The 25720-nt window shown below is 35.3% G+C and overlaps 1 pseudogene; it reads right to left on the bottom strand.

Moving 5' to 3' along the window:
* Positions 1 to 7754: 7754 nt before the first annotated feature.
* LOC123390609 lies at positions 7755 to 7883 on the bottom strand (annotated as a pseudogene).
* Positions 7884 to 25720: the final 17837 nt, after the last annotated feature.

Below are 25720 nucleotides of genomic sequence, written 5' to 3'. Positions count from 1 at the left end.
CAGGGTATGTGTAACAAATAAGTGACTAGGCTGATATTCAAAGGCTGACACCTCCATCATGAGGCATGAGACTCAAGAGGGCTGGAGGCTGGACTTTTCAGTGCTCTGAAGATTCTCTGGCCAAGCCTCTGCCTCTGCTTTTGCATTCACCCGGGAAAAATAATCCAGTTCCAGATTGACTGAAGCCTGGAGTGATATAATGTTGGGATTTACCTGTGCAGGAGAGGGAAAGGGTAATGGGGATGGGGTGTGTGTCTTGGACCAGTCCCATTCTAGAAGTATTTAAGGATACCAATGACTCATAGTACGCTCTCCATCCCACCTTGGCTAAATAATGGCTGGAATGATGAAATGAAACCAAAATTTTAAGAAAATTTATCTTAATTCATAAAAGAAAGTCCAGGACTTTTCAAATAGAAAGAACAAAGTAATAAGGGAAAGTGGCTCTGAAAAGAAAGCCAACAAGTGTGATAGAGCCTCTCAGACAGACATGGAGTTTGGTCACTAAAAGAACTTTCTTTCTTTACCAGGAAGGCGCTAGAAAAAAGGTGAAATCAGAGAGGAGAAAAGCTGATGGGGTTTCTGGAAATTTTCTCAAATACATGCAGTCACCATGGGACCAATTTAATATTTTTTCACTGTATCACCAAATTTCTTCCTCTCTACTGCCTTACCCCTACTCAGAAAATACACAAACATACCCTAATAGGATCTCTCTTCAAAATTAAAACATGTCTGGTTGTATCTCTCCTTTCTGCTCACCTTCACAAGAGGAAACTCCAGAAAATTGGTGCTATCACTATTCCCTCATTTACAGTCACCTTTTAGCTTTCCCCAGTAACTCATCAGTGCAACCTGACTTCACCCCCATCACTCCACTGAAACCACTTTTGTGAAAATCAATGGTTACCTCCACATTGCCAGATGCAAACAACATATTCTGTCTTCTTTCTTCAATGAAACTATTTCTTTTCTTGAATTCTGTGACAATATCCTCTTCTGGGTGTTTCTCCCTCCCTCATTCTAACTCTCTTTTGCTCGCTTTTCCTCCATTACCTAAACTTAAGCACCAGTATTCCCTGGGGTTTTGCCTTGGATTCCCTTCATTTTTCTTCATACAGCAGCTTCTGAGTGATTTCATCCATTCTGATTGCTTTAATTATTATCTCTGTGCTAAACATTCCCTATTCTATATTTTCTGCCCACACCTCTTCTCTGAGCTGTAGACCTCTTCACCCAACTGTTTATATAGCTTCACAGCCTCGTGGTCATCTGAGAACTAATATTCCCAAGGCACAACTCTTATTTCCTTCTGCATCTCACTTCCCCATGTCAGAAAATAACATCATCAGTTATTTAATTGCTAAAGTAAGAAATCCAAGTGCCATCCCTTTATCCTCTTTGTCCCTCTCACCCTCCACATCTAGTCCATCTCAATCCTAATTACTTTATCTCTAACATGAATCTCAGCTCTGTCCATGAAGCTCTATCTCCACTGAACCACCCTGTTCCAACCATCATTCTCTTTTGCCTCTTGGCATGTTGCCCTGCTTCCATTGTCATCCATCTTCTACCAATTTTCTTTACAGCAGCTAAAATTATCTTTCTAAACATGTAAATCAAATCACATTGCCTTTCTAATTCAATTCCTTGGATGAATTCCCAATGCATTTAGAATAAAATCTGGACACCTGCAAGGCCCTAAACGATCTCAGTTTATTTCTTTCTTGTATCTCATTCCAGTTTTTCTCACCCTTACTTTCTAGCCATAAAATAAGTTATCATTATTCTTCATCATAGTTCCCTGTTTATTTCCTTCAGAGGGTATGTGGTAGGCTGAAAAATACTCCCCCACCAAGATACCCATGTTCTAACCAATAGAACCTGTGAATGTTACTTTATGTGGCAAAAAGGGACTTTGCAAATGAGATTAAAGATTTTGAGATAGGGAGATTAATCAGTGATAATCAGTGATATCAGTGAGATGGGGGTTCTTCAGGTGAACCCTGGATGCCATCACAAATATCCTTATCAGAAGGCGGTTGAGGAAGATTTTGCCACAGAAGAGGAGGAGACGATGTGAGTTTAGAAGCAAAAATCAGAGTGATGTGGCCACAAACCACATCAGTGAATGTCAGCAGCATTAGAAGCTGCAAGAAACAAAGAATGGATTCTTCCTTAGAAATTCCCAAGAGAGTAGAGCCCTGCTGACACCTTGATTTCAGCCCAGGGAAACTAATGGAACTTCAGGAGCATGTGAGAATAAATTCCTATTGTTTAAGCCACCAAGTTTGTGGTAATTTGTTACGGCAGCCACAGGAAAATGATTCAGACATCATAATTTGTGATGATTTTATCTATTTAGTTGTTCAATTTTGTCTTCCCTTATTAGTCTGCAAGCACTCTGAGAGCAGAGATTAAATCTGGCTGTATTATTTGCCATTCTATGACCAGTATTTGCTATTAGTAGATATAATGGCAAAGATATAAATATATCTTGAAAGTGTGGATTACTTTCTTTCAATTAGGTGTTGGACTTTGAAAGACCATCCAAAGTCTTAAAATTCAGTCTTTTATTTAAAGGCTCAGATCTTTAGTATCAATCAGTCAGGCAGACAACTTTTCTTCCTGTCTTACCTCCACCCAACCCAAATCCAATCACCTGCCGTTCAATCCTCAGTATGTACAGCTTTCTTAAACATCACCCCACCTCCACCTTATTCCAAACTACTAGAATCTCTTCTTGGATTACAGAAAGCCATTCTTAACTCCCCTTCTTTCTCTTTTCTAATATGATCACTACACAGCCTTGAGAATAATCTTGTAAAATAGATTGGCCACATATGCTCTTGCTTAAAGTTCTTAGTGACTTCTCTGAAAGAAATTCTTAACATGGTCTACAAATTCCTTTATTGGCCTTCCACTTGTACAGCTTCAACACGTCACTGCAATATCCACTTTCCACCTTCTTACAGTAGCATGGAGACTTCTTTATGTCCTCTTTATTCATCTTACCCCTTCCTATTACATAGCCTTGACACATATTTTCTTTTCCTCTCTCTCTCTCCATTTTCCTTGGTTTCATGCACTGAATGTTTGTGTCTCCACAAAATTCATATATTGAAGATTTAACCCCAGTGTGATGGTAGCTGGAGGCGGGGCCTTTGGGAAGTAATTAGCTTAAGATAAGGTCATGAGGGTGCCCCCCCACCCCGGTTTTGGTAGGATTAGAGTTCTCAGATAAAGGGGGAAGACACCAGATCCCTCTTTTCTTTACACCATGTGAAGACACAACAGAAAAAAATGATTTGCAAGCTGGGAGAAGGGCTTTCACCAGGAACTGAATCTGCCAATCATCTTGGAATTCTCAGAGTCCTGACCTGTGAGAAATAGATGTCTATTGTTTTAACAATCCAGTCTATGGTATTTTGTTATAGTAGTCCAAGCTGACTAATATACCTGGTTATTATTACTATCTTTTACCAAACTGTACAAAGAGGGCATGAGGGTGGGAAACATATATATATATATATATTTTTTAATATAATTTTTTATTTTTTATAAACATGTATTTTTATCCCCAGTGGTACAGGTCTGTGAATCACCAGGTTTACACACTTCACAGCACTCACCAAAGCACATATATTTTTTAAAGTATATTACTATTTTCACATAGTTTAGCAATGTGTCTAGTATAACATTTTTCCTCAATTGCTGAATAAGTGAATGGAGGCAAATAAAAAATAATGTTGTAATTTTTCTAAAACACGATTTTTATGATGACTTTATGTATTTCAAAGTGTTTTTATACATTTTTGCATTTAATACTCTTAGAGATCCTGTGATAAAGACAAGATAGGTAATTCAATTTTTTGCATTTTACAAGATGAGGAATTAGTTTCTCAGAAGGTTTACGTGACTTGCCTATGCTTGTATAGCTAGTAAGCTTTAAAATACATAATTATATTATACACAAGTACACAAAATGCCCTCCATTTTGTATATAAGCATATGCATACTATGTCTTGAGCATAGCATGTTGGGCAATTTGCTAAACACTGAGTAAATGCATAAATTCATTTAATCCAGAAAATAATCTTATAAAATGGATACCATTTTATTCCCATTTCGAGGATGAAGAAGTTGGTCTTTGGTTGAGTAACTTTCTCAAACAAACAAACAAACAAAAAAAACCAAACAATAAAACAACAAACAGCTATTACATAAGAATACCGAGACTTAAACATAGGTCTGTGTGATCCCAAAGTCCCAAGCTCTTAACCACTCACCTGGAAGATTCTTTTTTTAATTCTGAGATGTTTCAAATGTACAAGGTATAAAAATAATAGAACCCATTAAGTCATCACTTGGCATAAGAAATAAAACATCACAAATAAAAGTAATGTCTCCTAAGTCTTTTATCATATTCTCTTCTCTCACTGGTAGAGCTAACTACTTACCTGAATTTATTTTACCATTTTCATGTGTGTGTTTATACTTTTGCTATGTATGTTCACATTCTTTTTTTTTTAATTTCTTTTCAGTGTAACAGAATTCATTGTTTATGCACCACACCCAGTGCTCCATGCCATATGTGCCCTCCATAATACCCCCCACCAGGCTCCCCCAACCTCCCACTCCCAGCCCCTTCAAAACCCTCAGATTGTTTTTCAGAGTCCATAGTCTCTCATGGTTCATCTCCCACTCCAATTTCCCTCAACTCCCTTCTCCTCAATGTATGGCATTGCTAGCATACGGCATAAGTGTTGTTGACTATCTTCTTCTGCAACATCCTTTAATTGTTTATAATATACATCTTCGTGGATATATGTGGCTCTCCTTCAGTTATGTTAAGAGTTAATTCCAGTAAAAAGTTGGTTTTTTACCAAGAAAACCAATTCACCTTTTCAGAGAGGAACATTTCTCTATTATTTTAATCTATGCATTAGAGAAGAAACATGAAGGGAAGAGTAGTCTGTGTAGCTTCCAACCCCCCACTTCACTATACCAATGTAGCATTGAGGTTGAAAAAATTGGTAATTGCTCTATTCATCTTGAAGCCTGATCCAATGCTCATGGTCAATGAGAAGATGCCTTTTAGCAGCCCTTCGGAAAATGTCCTACTAATCCAGATACTTCACAAGCCTCCTCTGATGAAACACTAAATCCCTCCTAGGAATGGGGAAACTGTTTCTGGCATATCTTAATTCCACAGAGGGCTACTTCAAATTTTGTAAGATTTTGGATGTAGTGTTTTTTGGAAAACAAACCTTTGACAGAGTTTAAGCTTCTTCATCAATTAACTGGTTGTTAGAGAATCAATTAGGTGGAACTATCACCTTTTTTTCCCTTCCAGCTAGTGGGATTTTTGATGCAAAGACGACATGGTCATGGAATCCATGGAACACTCCTCAGGCATTGCCTTATTTAACTTGGAGAGACTGCGCTTGCAGGAAAAAAAAGTACAGCAGATGGTAGCTTTCCATGACACAAATGTATAAAACATTTGGTCTTAAATTCTCTTTCAACAGCTGGTATTTTGAATCTGAGTTTTGGGTTGTATCATTAATTCAAAATGCTTGTGATACTGTTCATTGCATGTATCCATTGGCTATAACACTTTTCCTTAATTGTGCCTATTGGCTAAGGCAACTTCTTCACAGGATTTTCATACCCTAAAAAAAATGTACTGGCCCTATTAAGTGAAGCAAAATCCTATTAAATGAGTGATTATTATATGTCATCCTGTCAGTTAATTGGAATATGGAGTCACTCTGTAATCAGGATAGGTCTCTATATAGTTGCATATTTGTGAAAACGTAAAGAAAATTGGAATGTGAAAGAAATGAGTAGTTACTTTTAAATACAGGCTTGAACTTAATCTTGTTTGGTTATTCTTCAAGTAAAATTCTCCTTCCTTTTGCATAATATCATTAAGTTTAAGTTGAAGACTGGCTGAAAAGAAAAACAATGAAAAAAGGGAGGGAAATTTCCATCCATCCTCAGTAAATTAATACCAGTAAAAGAAAAGTCGGTATGGATATTCCTCTAAGAAAAACTTCAAAAATTGCTTTTAAGTCATGTCTCTGGAAAGGCCTTTTAAGAAGCCCAGGGACAGACTGACCATAGGAATGAACACAAAACAACCTATTTTGTACAAGTTGGGTGAACCTTAATAAATATCTCCAATCAAATGATGAGAGTGTTTTGTTTCAGATACCTGCAGGTGGAAATGTGTCCTGACATTGGCACCATTGTTTGCTCTTGTCTGGGATGTTTTCACACTTAATTCCCTACCCTCATCCTCCCTCACCTCGCCTTTCCCTCTTCTATTACTTGCACTCAAAAAAGATTCATAATGGAATGTTGACTTGGTGATCTCATCCCAAGGTCCTGTCTATTTAGACACAATAATTTGAAGAGGAAATAAAGCTGGTCATATTGGGAAAGGAAAACTAATAAAAAGGTTTCAGTCAGTCACTTAAAAGGAATAAACTAAATTCAATCTCTGTTTCATTCCCAAGCTGGTTTGTACATGTAGGCCAAGCCTGGGTAATAACACAAACCCAACAAATTAGAATTCTGTTCCTGACTCAATATGTAGTTAAAAGGCCCTCTTACTGGGGTCTTTTGCTGCAGTCATTTCTGGGATGAAATGTGGCAGCTATCTCACAGCTGGCTAACATCATGGATACGGGGTGACAATAGGAAGTGACAAATAGCCTTTTAAATTTCAACTGTCAGGTTGATGAAGGAAGAAGAATGCATTCCAAAAAGAACTTCAGGTTGGAATCTGACTAAAATCTTCTATTCAGCATTCCTAATATTAATCAAAAGGGGTCAAAGACACTAATTAACCTCAGAAATTCAAAGTTACATATTTACCCCTTCAGAAAACTGGAATTGCTTCTTCAATACATAATGAGACAATATACCAAAAACTCAGGAATGATAACTTCTGACAAGGAACACATTTTTCAATGAAAGTTAGTTTTTATACGTATTTCCTGGTGGTTAATTAAAAAAGAGAGAGAGAGAAGTAACATTTACTTAATATCCATCTTGTGTCATGGTACTGGGAGATTGACATATATAACCCCATTAAATTACCACAACAGCTCTATGAGCTCCTGAAAAGAGAAATGAACGTCCTTACCAAGTTTCATTTCAGAGTTCAACAAAGAAAGACCTAGGTTACTTTCTAACACTAAATGAGATGAATTTTTCTGATAAAATATAGTAAAGAACAGGTAATGCTCCCATTTAAGTACCTTAGACAGAGATGAGCTTTTGAACTGAAACAGAACTTGACAACTCTCCTAGTTGTCAACTTATCTAGTAAGGGAGATACCAGATAGTCTTGGAGGGACAAAAGGATTCTCTGTGCACAGTAATAAGGAAGAGGCTGTTCCAGTGGGAAAACTGAGTGAATTAAGCAGTCAAGCCCTTAAGAGGATCCAAAAAGATTTGATTTGGAGCTGAACTACAAGATCATTCTAAGACTCCGAAAGATAAATTGCCCTTGGATCCTCAAATCTGGATAAAAGATAATTCCATTCAATTGACATTTATTAAAAATTCTTCACTGTATGATACAGTGGAATTTATAATAATCATTGAAATGTGATTTTTTTTCTTTCAAATAGCTTTCTGTGTAGCTATTATTTATGATTTGTGTGGGGAGAAAGTAGAGCAGGAGGAACTTGAGGGAAGAACTAGGAGATCTGCTTGACCACCATAGCTAATGTTAAAAATGGTTTAAAACAGCTTCAAGTAACTAACTTTCAGTCATTACAGTAAGTTCTTCCAGTGAACTTTTCTATTAGCAATAATCACGCTTCAGATAAACCTCATTGGCTACGATACTGCCACTGTGCAAAGCTGCAGTGAACTTTTCTAATTAAACAAATAATCTGGTAATGATTTCAATAGTTAATAGATAAGGAAACTGGGACTCAGAACAGTGAAGTGACTTGCCCATTCACATGGCTTGTCAGAACCAGACTTGTCTTTGTTGCATCCAACATGGTTTCTCCGATACCACTTGGCCTCACTGTGCCAAATTATTTCTCAACCAACTCTGAACCATAATCATTAATTAAAATTATGGCTTAGTGTAATTATTTCTTGTAATTTTAATGGTTTGGTCAGTTGTTTCAGTGATTGTCCAGTTCAGTCCAAATGACCAATCCTTTACACTTAGGTAGACTCAGCTTCCAAAACTTATCTCCTCCTAGCATTCTAAAAGATGCCAGTGTGCAAAGTTGTTTGTCAAAGGGCAATGTGAATTCACAATCAGCCTGTTTGGAAAGATTCTAATGACTAAATCTGATGATGGTGTCAGTGCTTTGGCAGAATATTCATGAAAAGTTATCCAATGACTTAAATCCAATGGTTTATTACTCCATCTGGAGTTTTTTGATGAGAGAGGGCATGTTGTATTGCCATGCCTATATGAGATTAATATACTAATTTTAACAGTAAAGACCAAAGACATTGGGAAATATTTATTAGTAACTATTAAGCAATCCCTACTTTGGATTTTGCCCAAAGTGTTGCACTGTCATTAAAGTATACCTAAAATTATATGGCTTTTATATTTTTAATGATCAAGAGAGTAATGTGTCCTATGTGTTGTGTTGGAATAACTGCCCATGACCTATGTATGTTCAGCTCTCTAAAAGTAAGGAGTGATACACATTTGTAGACTGTAAATTCTAATAGATTTAAAAGACAAAAATATTTGAAACTCCACTGTGACTTTCTCTAATATCCTTGAAACTTTTCACTGACTCATAGTTTTGGAATATAAACCAGGCGATCATGCTTAAGAAGTTAATGACTTTTGATTGAATCAGACAGCAATTGTTTATCTTGGTGGTTCTCCCAAATAAGTACCCTAGACAAAGAAGAGCAACATCTCAACAATCAGCAGTCTTTGATACCACTGGGGACTAATATCTAACTAAGGTGACTATGATCTTTGGAAGAAATTAATAGATTTTATTACAATGGTCCTTTTCTAATTTCTTGGATAAGATATAAAATAAGGTGCTGGAAGATTGGTTATCTAGTTAAAAGATTAGTTTATGTCTCTTCTAATCACCACAAGCATGAAGCTATTAGGAAAGAGAATGAATGTATATGTTAGATGGTAATCTCACCATTGTCTCAATGAGTAGCAGCCACAAAACTGATACTGATACATGTGAGTTACTACCTTACAGCTAACCTTCAACCAGAATATTGTTTTCCTCTGATTTACCCTTTTCCAAAGATACTAGAAACTTCATCTTTTCCATAAAGTCTAAGTAAAAGCATGGTGTTCTGGTTAGGTAATCTTTTTGGCTAGAGGATGAAAGAGCAAAGTTATTTTGATTCTCTTTGTAATAAGATATATCAAAAAATATATTTTAAAAATATGTAATTAAACATATCAGTTATATTTTGTTAAATATATTTTACTAAAATATAAAAATGTATAATTAAGTATAAAAAATTGTTCTTAGGTATCTTTTTTTATTTTTAATTTATTTTTATAAACATATAATATATTTTTATCCCCAGGAGTACAGGTCTGTGAATCACCAGGTTTACACACTTCACAGCACTCAGTGTTGGGAAAATTGGACAGCCACATGCAGAAAAATGAAATTGGACCATTTCCTTACACCACACACAGAAATAGACTCAAAATGGATGAAGTACCTCAATGTGAGAAAGGGATCCATCAAAATCCTTGAGGAGAACACAGGCAGCAACCTCTCCAACCTCAGCTGCAGCAACGTCTTCCTAGGAACATCGCCAAAGGCAACAGAAGCAAGGGCAAAAATGAACTATTGGGACTTCATCAAGATCAAAAGTTTTTTCACAGCAAAAGAAACAGTCAACAAAACCAAAAGACAACTGACAGAATGGGAGAAGACATTTGCAAATGACATATCAGATAAAGGGCTAGTGTCCAAAATCTCTAAAGAATTTACGAAACTCAACACCCAAAGAACAAATAATCCAATCAAGAAATGGGCAGAAGACATGCACAGACATTTCTGCAAAGAAGACATCCAGATGGCCAACAGACACGTGAAAAGGTGCTCCACATCACTTGGCATCAGGGAAATACAAACCAAAACCACAATGAGATACCACCTCACGCCAGTGAGAATGGCTAAAATTAACAAGTCAGGAAATGACAGATGCTGGTGAGGATGTGGAGAAAGGGGCACCCTCCTACACTGCTGGTGGGAATGCAAGCTGGTACAACCACTCTGGAAAACAGCATGGAGGTTCCTCAAAATGTTGAAAATAGAACTGCCCTATGACCCAGCAATTGCACTACTGGGTATTTACCCTAAAGATACAAACGTAGTGATCCAAAGGGGCTCATGCACCCGAATGTTTATAGCAACAATGTCTACAATAGCCAACCTATGGAAAGAACCTAGATGTCCATCAACAGATGAATGGATAAAGAAGATGTGTTATATATACACAATGGAATACTATGCAGCCATCAAAAGAAATGAAATCTTGCCATTTGCGACGACGTGGATGGAACTAGAGAGTATCATGCTTAGTGAAATAAGTCAATTGGAGAAAGACAACTATCATATGATCTCCCTGATATAAGGAAGTAGAGATGCAACACGGGGGTTAAGGGGGTAGGAGAAGAATAAATGAAACGAGATGGGATTGAGAGGGAGACAAACCATAAGTGACTCTTAATTTCACAAAACAATCTGAGTATTGCTGGAGGGGGGTTGGGAGAGAGGGGTGGGATTATGGACAGTGCTGTTCTTAGGTATCTTTAAAAACATTAATAAAACAGGATAATGATTCCCTACTTTAAAATCCATGGTTTCCCAAATTTTTCCTACAATGAGGTGAATAGAGCTCTTAAAAGCATTTATAAAACTAAATGAAATGGCAATCCATACTGGCATTTAGGGAAGCAAAATGGCTTTCTGAGTTTCCTTTAAGACATTTGTATCTATGGGCCAGTTAATTAATCATGTTTATCATGGCTCAATCAGCTATTCAAGTCAGAGTCTTTATACAACTGTGGCTTAGTGATTTAGCACTTGGCTTCTGGAACCATACTGCCAGGATATGATATCCATTCTCTTCATATTATAGGTTACAAGTCTTAGGCAACAGGACTAACATCTCTGTCTAGCTTTCTTCATTAGCAAAATGAAAATAATAGCAATGCCTGACTCATTGGATTACTATAAAATAATTAATATAAATTATTATATACAATATAAATATTAATGTATATTATTATGTTGACATAGTGGAGTGCTTTGAATAGTGCCTGCCATGAAGTAAAAACAAGAGTTGTTATTGTTCTCTTGGAACTAGTTCTTGGTCCCTCACCTCAGATCAGCATTCTCCCTTCCCGTATACCTCAACTTGCTAGGTTCCTCTTCTGATTTACCCAGACCAACACCTCACCCTGACTCATAGTACCACAGAAACCCCTTAGTACCACAGTCACTCCTTAGAACCACAGAAACTCCTTAAAGACTACATCCTTTGCCTCTGTGTTTCTCACATGACCTAGCATTATACTTTGCATAGGGTGGATAAAACTTAAGTATTTATCAAAAGGAACTTCCCTGGTTGTCCCCATGGCAAGAAATTGTCCGTCAGGCACACACTTCCCTCTCTGCTGTCTTAGTGAGATGACTCAGTGCCAAAGTGCCATTAAAGAGTCTCATAAGCAACATGAGTATAATTCAGCCATTAAATCTTATAGGATATAATCTCCAATATATTCGCTACTTCGTACTCAGTGAATTATTTGGTAAAAGGACAAAGGTCAAGAATACATGTGAAGGTAGGTGCCATCTAATAGACTCTATATTCAGATTATGAAATCTGATGGTCAAATTATTCTTTCTGAAAGAATAACTTCATTATTAATAAGAGATAGGTTGAAGAGATATCAAACTACAAATTGTATTTACATAAAGTCAAGAATCCAGTCTACCAAAATACACTCTACCTTACCTACTTACCTGCATAGTCTGAGACAATAGCCAAGACTAAACTGTACTAAGATATATGGACAATTCAATCAATGCAGAAAAAATGAATTAGTAAAAAATGCTCAACAAAAGTTATGCCAATTTACTACTCTCTAATTTTTTCCCCTTCATCATCTATATAGAAACGAAAGAAAGGTAGACTACTACATGATGGGTAGGGTGTTCCTTACAATTTAAGCATTCTATGATTCCGACCTCGACCAGGCAACCAGAAGGAGACTCTGTATTATCCTTTGCAACTTTTTGTGCTAACATAGTCCATGGCCATAGGAAAATAAAGTGGGCCAAAGAAGTGAAAATGAGTATTGTAGAAGAACCTAAGGTCACTCATTTAATGTAGACCTAGTAAATGACTTTAATAATATGTCCAAAAACAAAAACAAAAGAGAAATAAATTTTCTTATTGGTTAATCTTATTTCTTTCAGCTTCAGTCAGACATCTTTAGGTTTAATGGGGTTGACAGACAAATAAATGCGAGAAGCACATGGTGTATATGTTTTCATTTAAAAAATGGTATTTTTGAAAATTTCTATCTAAATCAAAGTTTTATAAATCAAATTGCAGCTAAAACATATTAGAAAAGTTTGGTATTTAAAGTAACTTTATAATGATTCTAGAAAATAAATGATTGACAGTTCATGCATATCATTGATATATTCAGCTTTTTTACATTAAGCCAGGTTCATCCTTACCACAAAAAAAGTTCCATAATGCCAGGGTTTCTTATCAAATTTATTCTTGCCTTTGTTTTGTGAAGATTAAGCAAGTTAATATACACAAAGCCCTTCAAACAGTAAAGCAGCATTCAGGAAATGCCAGCTATTGTTATTCTTGTTGCTTTTTCTTTCTATGATAGTATGTCCATACATTCCCAAATATTCGCTAGTGTGGAGGGATGGAGAAATATCTTTCTCATCTACTCTTTTTCTGTGAACTTCCCCTTACTACCACATTCTCCCTGAAGCAAGTAAAAGCTCTAACTGGAAAAACAGGATTCAAGTAAATTCTTTAGAGGGTTTCACAATCAGGTGTAGCTCAAGTAATACATAATTCATCACACTGAATTCATATTTTGGCTAAGACAGAAAGTAGGCTATTAGCCTTAATGATATTCACTTAAGTAGTAAAAATCACACTTTTATCTCTATTTAGCCCTTTATTGTTACATCTGATTGCTTATTTGTTTAAGCTCATCTGCCTTACCACCTACAAAAATTGTTTTATGATTTTTCCTTTGTTTTAAGTTTCACAGATGTTTTTGAATTTTTTTAAACGAAACCCATGGATATAGCTTTATATGCTATCGATTCTAATAAAAGGTATAAAAGGAGACACTACAGAATTAAAAGATGAGTTTTGGAATCAGACAAAATTTAGTCTTTCTATTAATCATGAGGCTTTAAGCACATTACTTATTCTCTTCCAGCTTCAATTTTTTCATTTCTAATATAGAGATAACAGTTCAGAGTTCATAGAGTTATTGCAAGGAATTAAATAATTTAAAATAAATGTCAAGGACCTTGTATATGGTAAGTATTCAATGCTTATAATTCTATAAAAATTGCTGAGGTGGGCAGAACCTCAGAGGTCATTAGAGTTGCCTTTAAACAGGGAATTATTAGCCTAAGCAACTATTCTTTTAATAAAAGAATAAATGGAAATATAATACTTACATTATTCTTTAAGTACAGATATTTAGTTGGCTCTTATCTACTGATACTCAATTAGATCTAAGTACATACACACACAGTTAAGTAGCTATGTATACATTTATATATGCATTTATATGTATAACAGGTATATTTTTGAACTGTAACTTCCTTTGAACACATTTAATGATTCATTAACTGAATGTTTCCTGAACTCAACATTGGTCAATTATATTCTCACTGAAACTCAAAATTTCTATGATCTAATGTTTTTCTATAGCTTTTTAAATACTTGTCAATATATATTCTTAATCCATTACCTGTTTGAAATTCATAATATTTAAATCTGGGCCACCCATCAAAGCTTTAGAAAGGGCATCTGCTTCCCATAACATCTCCATGTCATCGATTTGCAAACACATTAATCATGTTTCAAGGCACTTCCAAACCCTGCAGTGCTCATTTGGATAGTACCAAAATGTCTCTAGGTGAAAGTGTATGAAAATCACCTAAGAATAGGAAAGCATCCAACTACTTCTATATTGCTAAACACTAGTGGTTGATTTTAAAGGCAGTAAAAGATTGAGTAAGCTACTTATGTTTAACCAATAATAATATCTTGATCTTTGTAATAAAGATGATGCTACTGAATTCTCTTCACAACTAAGTTGTTTGAATTGTTTTTCTAGTATAGTAATGGGTTGCATAAACCATGGATATTCTTCTTTTTGAGTGAATTCTGACCTCTTGGTTCCCCCACCCTTGCCATCTCCACTCCATTCTATTCATGACCAAGTAAATTTATGACAGGGTAACTGGGGTTAAGAGTGTACCACATATTCTCTAACAGATAAAATTAGAGCTCAAGACCCTGGCCCATATTGAACTCATGACCCTGACTTCATTAGGAGTTTACACTCAATAATGGAACCAACTGGCCTACATTTAATTGATATTAATTAGGTTATTGAATAAATTGAATTAGCCCTAGTATGGTTTCAATACCCTGATGGTCTCAGGAAAAGCCCTGGCTACCAAGTGAAATTGTACTACTCACATCTGATCCTTCTCCATGCTTAATAATAGAGTTTGGCGGTTGAACCAAGATAGACCTTGAATCTTCAGGGTTCTATTTTGTCTCTAATTGGTGTGCTTTTATACTGTGTGTGTGTTAACTGTTACTGGACAGTTTGAATTATTCTAAGCTTAAACTCATTGTTACTTCTTTCCTATTTTCCTCATCACTCATAAGTACGCTAAACATTTTTTATATGGACTGCATTTCTGGGTTTTCCATGAAGTTGGTTGTCTCTGTATCATTTTCTTGCCTCCTTTTTTTTTTTTTTTAACTTAAACATCTGTTTTCCCTTAAAACATACTTTATGCTTGTGTCTGAACTTTTGCTTAAGGCAAATGTTATTAGAAAAGAATAAAAATTGACAGGGATATGTGCACTTAGCTAACTCATCAGAAAAAAGAAATTAATGCAGCCCGAGGTTTGTTTTGGGGAAATTTTAATTTCAACTCAGAAATCCACAGATGAACTTGGGCTTTTTCAGGTCACATATAGTCTTCATATTAAATAATACCATGATAATAATAATAATAATAACAATAATGAATTTTTATTACTATAATATCAGAAAATAGTGTTATATAAATGGTATAAATATTACAGTAAATAATATATTCAAGTACATAATTGTATACTTGTAATATATAATATGAACACTATGTCAATACTGATTTACATAATATAATGGGAATCATTACTATGATAAAGAGTATAATAATAGTTTTATATTATTTGTTATTAAATAATACTATTTTAATATTATTAATCCCCTCACATGATTAATCAATTCCAGCACAATGTCTTTTATGTTATTTTCAATTTCATTGTGATCCCTAGCAAATCTGATTCAGGCAATAGCCAGTATCCCATTAATTGATTAATTCATCCAATTAATAGGCATTGAATAGTCTTCTGTGTGCCCTATACTTTGCTAAAACCTGAGGATACCACTTAGAATAAGGCAGAAGTGCACCTGCCCTTATGTAACTTGCATTCTCAGATGGTAAAAGCAAAATTCCTTTTTCTACCTAATTCTTTCCTTCCCTGGGGTGGTGAAGTAACTTATCTGATTGGTGAGTCTGGGAGCAGATCCTCAGCATGCATATCTCAACCTCTCCATTCTTCCTTCTTCTGAGGCATCAGCTTCCTTCTGAAAGCCCATCCCAAAAGATGTCAGTCCAAATGTGGTGTCAGATATTAGGAAACTCTGTTGCCACACATCTAAGCCATTACCTCCCATTCAGTAATAAAGCTAACATTTCTATCTCCAAGATTATCTTTGAATTATTTGTCTTATCTCTTAAGCGGTTACAAATTCAGCTGGTAAAGAAGATTGCTCTTCATTGGGTTTCCTCAAACTTAACACTGACCTAGAGAAGAGAGAGGGGACTAATTCCACACAAAGTGAGTGGCAGACATGGGGTCTGCCACCAATGTTTCTAGATCTTCTCTCCTTCCAAATACGAGAGTCAATTTCACATTTTAATTCCTTACTATTAGGTCTGGCCATGTGATTTGCATTGGCCAAAGAGCAGAGGACATGTATGTCACTTCCACGTGGATGTATTCAAGAGCTGATGTGCCACACCATTCTCTACCTTCTATGTTCTGTTCTACCATGATTACTATAGAGGCATGCAGTAAAATGTGTCATCCTGTGAGCACAGAGCACCCAACACAGACCCTGAATGACTGTGATGAGAACTGTCCTGCTGACCTGCTTTGGGTATGAAGTGTTGTTTTTGTTTTGTTTTTTTACAATTTAATACAGTAGAATGAGTTCATTTCCTTTTTTTTTTTTTAGCATAGTTTTGTATTTATTATCAGATAAGGAGATTCAAAAATTACAACAGAAGTTCAAGTTAGAATATTTGAACTATACATGTAGAATATGAGGTTTGTTTTTTTTTTTAATTTTTTATTTTTTATAAACATATATTTTTATCCCCAGGGGTACAGGTCTGTGAATCACCAGGTTTACACACTTCACAGCTCTCACCAAAGCACATACCCTCCCCAATGTCCATAATCCCACCCCCTTCTCCCAAACCCCCTCCCCCCAGCAACCCTCAGTTTGTTTTGTGAGATTAAGAGTCACTTATGGTTTGTCTCCCTCCCAATCACATCTTGTTTCATTTATTCTTCTCCTACCCACTTAAGCCCCCATGTTGCATCACCACTTCCTCATATCAGGGAGATCATGCCATTTGCAACAACATGGATGGAACTAGAGCGTATCATGCTTAGCGAAATAAGTCAAGCAGAATATGAGTTTTTTAAAAAATATATTTAAGTATAGTTGACACACAGTTCATTAGTTTCAGGTGTACAACATAGTGATTTAACATCTCTATATGTTATGTTCACAAGTGTGTCTGTCACTATACAATACTATTACAGTATCATTGATATTCCCTATGTTCCCTATACTGTACCTTTTATTCTTGTTTTATTAATTCCATAATTGGAAGTCTGTATCTCCCTCTTTCCTTTGCTCATATTACCTTTCCCCCTTCCTCCTTACCTCTGGAAACCATCAGTTTGTTCTCTGTATTTGTTGGTCTGTTTCTGCTTTTTCTTTGCTTATTCATTTGTTTCAGTTTTTTTTTTAATTCCATATACAAATGAAATAATATGGTATTTGAGGTTTGTTCTTTCAAGCCATTGAGATTTTGGCGTTTTAAGTCATAGGTGCAAATGGTCAGATTAAGAGATGTCTTCCTGAGAAGCTATAGTGATATTGAAGCAGACACTAAAGATAAAAAAGAGTAGACCCCACACAGAGTAAAGATAAAGGTTTTTAACATAAACTGTATTTTTTCATAAACTGTAATTTTAAACATAAACTGAAGAAACAACTGGCACAAAGGACCTGAAGAGGTAAAGAGTCCAAAATATTTAAGGAAATTGTGGAATTCCAGCTAGAACAGGGTCTGAAAGGAGAAGACAGTAGCCCAGATGTTGTCCACGCCACTCCTTCTGTCTTCTGCTTACTGCAAAAGGCAAGGAAGAGAATTTCATCCCCGGAAAGTCACATTTGTGGTCATTATTGACCTGGGATACTACTACTTGCTCTTGACTTTCCTGTTAACTAAGGTGGAGACAAAGTATTTAGGAAAAAAGCAGAGAAAGATAACTTAAGTAATTTCCTCAATAAAGTATCACCATTCTCTAAATCCATTATAAGCAGGATATCCTATGGAGCACAGATACGGTCAGTAGGACATAGTCAAGCTTCATGGGGTCTGAAGTATACACAATATTCCAGGATGGGCCTTGTTAGGACCCTGAACTGAAATTTCATTGCTTTTACAATCAACTCATCTTTATGTGTTTTTCTGGTTTGAAATCTGTGGTAGCTTCTCAGTGCCTCCTATAGTAGAATAGTGGGGTAGAATATAGAATTTTCAAAATAGATTCTTTAAAGGGAAAAAAATCACCTGCAATTCCCTTAATATTGCTCATTAACAGTGTTCTTCTCCTTGATCTTTTGAATTTTCCATATACTTTGAGAATTCTTTTCTGTGTAAGATGTAAAAAAAATTACATATTATTTTTTGGAAGATAGTGTTCATTCAAAAAGCAAAACAAAAATTGCAAAATATTTTCAACATTTTGAGGAACCTTCATGTTGTTTTCCAGAGTGGTTGCACTAGCTTGCATTCCCACCAACAGTGTAGGAGGGTTCCCCTTTCTCCGCATCCTCGCCAGCATCTGTCATTTCCTGACTTGTTAATTTTAGTCATTCTGACTGGTGTGAGGTGATACCTCATTGTGGTTTTGATTTGTATTTCCCTGATGCCGAGTGATATGGAACACTTTTTCATGCATCTGTTGACCATCTGGATGTCTTCTTTGCAGAAATGTCTGTTCATGTCCTCTGCCCATTTCTTGATTGGATTATTTGTTCTTTGGGTGTTTAGTTTGCTAAGTTCTTTATAGATTTTGGACACTAGTCCTTTATCTGATATGTCGTTTGCAAATATCTTCTCCCATTCTATCAATAGAAATACCCTATGACCCAGCAATTGCACTACTGGGTATTTACCCTAAAGATACAAATGTAGTGATCCAAAGGGGCACATGCACCCGAATTTTATAGCAGCAATGTCCACAATAGCCAAACTATGGAAAGAACCTGGAAGTCCATCAATAGATGAGTGGATAAAGAAGATGTGGTATATATGTAAAATGGAATACTATGCAGCCATCAAAAGAAATGAAATCTTGCCATTTGAGATGACGTGGATGGAGAGTATCATGCTTAGCGAAATAAGTCAATCGGAGAAAGACAACTATCATATGATCTCCCTGACATGAGGAAGTGGTGATGCAACATGGGGGCTTAAGGGGGTAGGAGAAGAATCAATGAAACAAGATGGGATTGGGAGGGAGACAAACCATAAGTGACTCTTAATCTCACAAAACAAACTGAGGGTTGCTGGGGGGGGGGTTAGGAGAAGGAGGGTGGGGTTATGGACATCGGGGAGGGTATGTGCTTTGGTGAGTGCTGTGAAGTGTGTAAAGCTGGAGATTCTCAGACCTGTACCCCTGGGGATAAAATATATATGTTTATAAAAAATAAAAAATTAAAATAAAATAAAATAAGTTAATTAAAAAAATGCAAAATATATTCCACATCCTCTTATAATTTGATTTTAAATTGTGACTGTACTTTTTGGTGGAAAATATATAAAAATGATGAAAATGTGCTATGTTCACTCCAAAATCCCATGAGTTTAGCTAGACTAATTAGAGAATGAACTTACGATATACTATAGTATTTTTAGTCATTGTTTTATAATCAATTATCTAATGATAGAATTACATTCTATAGTGAAATGGAAAACTCAGCAAAACAGGCTGGCAACACTTTTAAAACGGAAAAGCAATTTTTGTTTTTTCAGTTTAATTTTTAAAGTAATATATGCTCATGACTAATATTCAAACAGTCAGAAAGATATAAAGTGGATTCCATTATCTAAGATATAATGAATATAAAGTGTCTTGACATCCTTTCAGAATTTTATATTCATATATAAGCTTTTTAAATAACAAAATTCCATGCTATTATAAATTGTCTACAACTTGCTCTTTTCAGATAATATTTTATATATATAATATAAATATATTAATATATATATCTGTAGATCTATATCTATGTCTACATGGATAGATGGATAGATTAGATAGGTAGATAGATAGATATCTTTGTCTTCCTTTTAATATCTGTATTCTATGGTTATGGCTATGCTGAAATATGTCTAACTATCCTCCAACTAATTGAAAGTATGGGTTATTTGTTTGTTTTTGTTGTAGTTTCTTTTAAATCCAACCTAAAAATTCTTTTTTCTTTTAAAAGCTAAGTTAACAATAGCCATGTTAGGTAAGTTGGATCTTAAAACAATTTATGTGTCATATGTATTTTGTAAATTTCTTGGTTTTCTATCTATTGTCATATGATGCTTTATCTATTTTGTTTTGCTTTTATTCTTCCTTATAATAGTTTTCTTCATGATTAGACTTATAATTTAATGTTAAATACTAAAGCTCTATTGCTGGATTTTTTTTCAACTTTAGGCAGCATTTATGTTATGTAATATTTCCACTTATGATATATGACAATATTTCCCCATCTACATTTCCTAATCCCACTCCTTTCTTATACTGCCAGATATTTATGCATATTTTAGTTTTATCCTTTTAAAGCTTTTAATATTTACATTTAGTTTGTCACTGTAATCCCAATGTTGTTCAATCTGAGCCCCATATATACATGGATTCTATGTTTCTTAACAATTCTTGTAAGACATCACTTTTCTTTTTCTGAATTTTTTATTTGATTCATTTCCCAGGAGGCTGACTTTTATCATCAAGAATCTCTCTCATTTTTGTTTTCAATACTTTTTCTTAATCCAAAAAGGACTATAGTTCATGAATTCTTGCTTGCGAAAATACCATTGTGTGACATCTAAACAAATCCAACATCTTGGCTTAAGACTCTTCACCATATATGTATAATTCCAGAACTCTGTGATGGCAATAAGGAAACTCTGACACCAGATGACACTTAAAGATGAAGGGTTCTTCCTAAAACCTCTTGTCTTCCTTTATTTGTAGAAATTTTTCTTCTATTTCATCTTTGAATATATTTCCACTTCAGTATATTCTATACCTCAGGCACACTAATTATATGATTGTTTACTCTCATTTATCTTCCATTTCTGACATCTCTTCTATTATTTTTTCCTTGGTGACATCCTCAAACCTGAATACCATGTCATTGACTTGATACTTTAGAGGTCTGAAATGTTTTGAGTAATAACCATTCTATATTTTGCCACCTCTTCTATGTAGCTTCTATTTATGCAATAGTTTTACTTTTTTCTTAACCTCTTTCCTGATTTTTGCCAGTGTCTCCTGTGTCTCCAAATATTGTCTTATCATTTTTAATTTAAAATTAATTAGCAAAATTGATTAAAAATTAAATAAAACATTTAATCAGATAAAAATGATTAAAAGAGTTTTGTCTATTAAATCTCATTATTTCTTTCAGAATATATATTTTCTTCCTAATTCTATGAGAATATAGAGAAGTGTTTGGCTGAAATTTCCTTTGATTTCATAGGAAGTTCATGTTTTCTAAAATGTACTTTCATCTGCTCTTTATAATAAATTACATATCTTTTTGTTTTTGTAGCATCTGTACCAAAGTCCCACTTTGGATCTCTCTGGCTTATCATTCATCTTTGAACCAGCAGTTTTAACCTGGCTTACTTTTTTCTAAAGAACAGTATGAGAATGTGCGTTGTTTGACCCACATCACCTGGCTTATCATCTCTGAGCTCCTTCTCACCGAATCTGCTCTGTCTTCTCTTCTGGGGATATCTTTCTACAGCAGTTCTCTGTGACTTTTAGTGAAGCCTCTTTTCGCAACTGTCTTTTATTTGGTGATTTAGTGTTTAGCTTTTGTCAGTAGTATATGCCCAACCATCATATTCTTCACTTTTCTCATCACCATCTGCACCTTCACTCTTTATTGTTTCAAGTAAAAAAAAATAATCAAATGGACCTATTAGGATCCTTGCTTACTTTGAGAGGAATCCACAGTCAATGGATTGAGAGGAATTTGAGAGGAATTTGAATTTGAGAGGAATTCATACTCAAGAGGTATGAATTGCTTCCAATGTCTTTCTTCCATCAAATTCAAGTACCACTATTATTGATGGATGGTTGCAATTCATAGACTGTGTTTGGGTATTTTGACCAAGTTTTAATTCAGGTAAGATTTTACATTTCCAAATTTAAGTTGTATTCATCAGGTTTCTGGCATGCAAAGAGTTAGGAACTGAAATAAATATGCCGTATTCCACCATCTCCTACAGAAAATCTCCCTTTAAAATTTTTTTTTTCTTAAATCTGTGTGACAACAGAGTGTTTCAGGGAATTTATGTCAATTATACATATGCCAATCACAAAGTTGTTGCTGAATTTAATTCAAAAACAGTAGTATATGTTACTGTTGTCTACTATCTATATTCTATACCTTTATTCCTAGTTGGGGGATGTCCTGAGTATTTCCAACACCTGAAAAACATCAACTTTTTCAGAATCAAAGTAATATATATCAATTGCTAAACATTTAGAAACATATGTGCATTATAAGAAAGAGAATTTAAACCATGTATAATTCCACTACGTTATAATCAGTATGCTTCATTTACTACACAATGGACATTTTCCCATATTTTAACATCTCCAAAATAAAGTTATATCTTATAGTTGGTGGCACATCATAATTTAATAAACAGAATTTTTTTTCTTATTAGTATATGAAATAATGGTTCATCATATGACCAGTTTTATCCTAGATTTGATCAGCTCTGATATATTTTCTTCCAGATATATATACTATTTTAAACCAAAATTGGGATCATGTTTATATACTTCTGTGGTCAATTTTATTTTTTTAAGATGTATTCATTTATTTTAGAGAGAAAGAGGGAGAGAGAGAGACAGGGAGGGGCAGAGAAAGAAGAAGAGAGAGAGAATTCTGAGTAGACTCCCTGTGAGCACAGACCCCAGTGCAGGCTCAATTCCAGGACCCCAAGATCATAACCTGAGCTAATCCAACAGTCAGAAGCCTAACCAACTGAGCTACTTGCCCCCTCACCTTTTTTAGAGAGGGAGAGAGAACATGTATGATGGGGGAAGGGCAGAAGGAGAGAGAAAGAGATCATCTTAAGTGCTCTCCATGCTCAGTGCAGAGCCTGACACAAGGCTAAATCTCACGACCCTGAAATCATGATCTGAGCAGAAATCAAGAGTCAAATGCATAATGGACCGTGCTACTTAACTGACTGAGCCACCCAGGCACCCCTTTTGTGGCCAACTTTAAATGAAATGCAATTTTGTAGAATAAAATAAAGCAGTATCATTTGCTGTGCAGAAGCTTTTGATCTTGATGAAGTCCCAAAAGTTCATTTTTGCTTTTGTTTCCTTTGCCTTTGGAGCCATATCTTGAAAGAAGTTGCTGTGGCTGATATCGAAGAGGTTACTGCCTATGTTCTCCACTAGGATTCTGATGTATTCCTGTCTCACGTTGAGGTCTTTTATCCATTTTGAGTTTATCTTTGTGTATGGTGTAAGAGAATGGTCGAGTTTCATTCTTCTACATATAGCTGTCCAATTTTCCCAGCACCATTTATTGAAGAGACTGTCTTTTTTCCACTGTATATTTTTTCCTGCTTTGTCAAAGATTATTTGATCATAGAGTTGAGGATCCATATCTGGGTTCTCTACTCTGTTCCACTGGTCTATGTGTCTGTTTTTAGGCCAATACCATGCTGTCTTGGTGATCACAGCTTTGTAGTAAAGCTTGAAATCAGATAACATGATACCGCCAGTTTTATTTTTGTTTTTCCAAATTTCCTTAGCAATTTGGGGGTCTCTTCTGATTCCATATAAATTTTAGGATTATTTGCTCCAGCTCTTTGAAAAATACCGGTGGAATTTTTATTGGAATGGCATTAAAAGTATAGATTGCTCTAGGCAATATAGAAATTTTAACAATGTTTATTCTGATCCAAGAGCATGGAATGGTCTCCATTTTTTTGTGTCTTCTTTAATTTTTTTCATGAGTGTTCTGTAGTTCCTCGAGTACAGATCCTTGACCTCTTTGGTTAGGTTTATTCCCAGGTATCTTATGGTTCTTGGTGCTATAGTAAATGGAATCAATTCTCTAATTTCCCTCTCTGTATTTTCATTGTTAGTATATAAGAAAGCCACTGATTTCTGTACATTGACTTTGTATCCCGCTATGTTACTGAATTGCTATATGAGTTCTAGTAGTTTGAGGGTGGAGTATTTTGGGTTTTCCATGTAAAGTATCATGTCATCTGCAAAGAGAGAGAGTTTGACCTCTTCGTTGCCAATTTGGATACATTTTAATTCTCTTTGTTGTCTGATTGCTGTTGCTAGAATTTCATCAAGATCAGAAGCTTCTGCATGGCAAAGGAAACAGTCAACAAAACAAAGAGGCAACCCATGGAATGGGAAAAGATATTTGCAAATGACAGTACAGACAAAAGGTTGATATCCAGGATCTATAAAGAACTTTTCAAAATCAACACACACAAAACAGATAATCATATCAAAAAATGGGCAGAAGAAATGAACAGACACTTCTCCAATGAAGACATACAAATGACTATCAGACACATGAAAAAATGTTCATCATCACTAGCCATAAGGGAGATTCAAATTAAAACGACATTGAGATACCACCTTACACCAGTTAGAATGGCCAAAATTAGCAAGACAGGAAACAACATGTGTTGGAAAGGATGTGGAGAAAGGGGAACCCTCTCACACTGTTGGTGGGAATGCAAGTTGGTGCAGCCATTTTGGAGAACAGTGTGGAGGTTCCTCAAGAAATTAAAAATACAGCTTCCCTATGACCCTGCAATTGCACTATTGGGTATTTACCCCAAAGATACAGATGTAGTGAAAAGAAGGGACATCTGTACCCCAATGTTTATATGGCCACGGTCACCAAACTGTGGAAAGAACCAAGATGCCCTTCAACAGACGAATGGATAAGGAAGATGTGGTCCATATACACTATGGAGTATTATGCTTCCATCAGAAAGGATGAATACCCAACTTTTGTAGCAACATGGATTGGACTGGAAGAGATTATGTTGAGTGAAATAAGTCAAGCAGAGAGAGTCAATTATCATATGGTTTCACTTATTTGTGGAGCATAACAAATAACATGGATGGCATAGGGAGATGGAAAAGAGAAGGGAGTTGAGGGAAATTGGAAGGGGAGGTGAACCATGAGAATCTATGGACTCTGAAAAACAATCTGAGGAGTTTGAAGTGGTGGTGGGGGGAGGTGTGGGAGGTTGGGGGAGCCAGGCAGTAGGTATTAAGGAGGAGTACTGGGTGTGGTGCAAAAACAATGAATTCTGTTATGCTGAAAAGAAATTAAAAAAAATAAATTTTAAAAAATTAAGCAGTATCACATCATCACTCTTTAAAAATGTTACACAATTTTATAAATGGGTGATCCAAATGAAAGAGAAGTACTTGTCTCAAAATCTACAGGCCACTTACCTTCTCTAAGCCTCAGTTTTACTTCTCTCTAATGAATTTACTGACAATACCTACAACCTAGGAAACCAGGATGATTCAATGAAGTGTTTACTTTAATGCTACATATATTAAATAATAAATGTGAGTCATCAACATTATTGTTACTAGTTGCAGTGTCATTAGTAATGATTGTTCAGGGAATGGCATTTTTGACTCATGTCAAAAGACAAATGGTTGATTCCATTCTATTAAACTGACCAGCTTACCTCATGCCAGATACTGGCTGGGGACTGGAAATACAAGGACAACCACAACTCTTACACAGAACCCTCTATGAAACAGT

The sequence above is a fragment of the Mustela putorius genome, unplaced genomic scaffold (genome assembly GCF_011764305.1).
Source record: "Mustela putorius furo isolate JIRA1106 unplaced genomic scaffold, ASM1176430v1.1 tig00000129_pilon_pilon_pilon, whole genome shotgun sequence".
Taxonomy (NCBI): Eukaryota; Metazoa; Chordata; class Mammalia; order Carnivora; family Mustelidae; genus Mustela; species Mustela putorius.
The sequence above is the reverse complement of the archived record's forward strand: the minus strand, read 5'-3'. Positions and strand labels throughout refer to the sequence as shown.